The sequence below is a fragment of the Carlito syrichta genome, unplaced genomic scaffold, assembly GCF_000164805.1.
Source record: "Carlito syrichta isolate Samal-C Ts95f unplaced genomic scaffold, Tarsius_syrichta-2.0.1 Scaffold309773, whole genome shotgun sequence".
NCBI classification, from domain to species: Eukaryota; Metazoa; Chordata; class Mammalia; order Primates; family Tarsiidae; genus Carlito; species Carlito syrichta.
The window spans coordinates 397,169-397,563 of record NW_007253869.1 but is presented as its reverse complement, the minus strand read 5'-3'; the positions used below and the strand labels follow the sequence as shown (position 1 = coordinate 397,563).

The window sequence follows — 395 nt, the reverse complement described above, 5'->3', positions numbered from 1 at the left end:
CACCTCAGCCTCCCAAAGGCGCGGGATTACAGGCTGAGCCACCAAGCCCGGCTTGCACAATTTTTTATAAATAATTTTTGGGTTCTTTTGGATCCCCTCTCGTATATTTGTTTATTAATTGCGCAGATATTTATTACTTATCTTTTATGACCAAAGACTTCTACTAAGTACTTTATAACCTATAGGTTATAAAGTACTTTCATGTTATCTTATTTGAGCTTCATAATTATTCTTTGTGATGGAAAGGAAACATTGATAGGTCTTACAAATGAGATTGAGGTGACAATGTTAAATGATTTACTCAATATTTGGGCTGGGCTTGGTGGCTCAGCCTGTAATCCCACGCCTTTGGGAGGCTGAGGTGAATGGATTGCCTGAGCCCGCAGGTTCGAGAC

General features: G+C 40.0%; 1 protein-coding gene across 1 annotated transcript in view; it reads left to right on the top strand.

Moving 5' to 3' along the window:
* NGDN (neuroguidin) overlaps positions 1-395 on the top strand; it is an 11,271-nt gene that overhangs the window by 7,140 nt on the left and 3,736 nt on the right. The window lies entirely within an intron of this gene.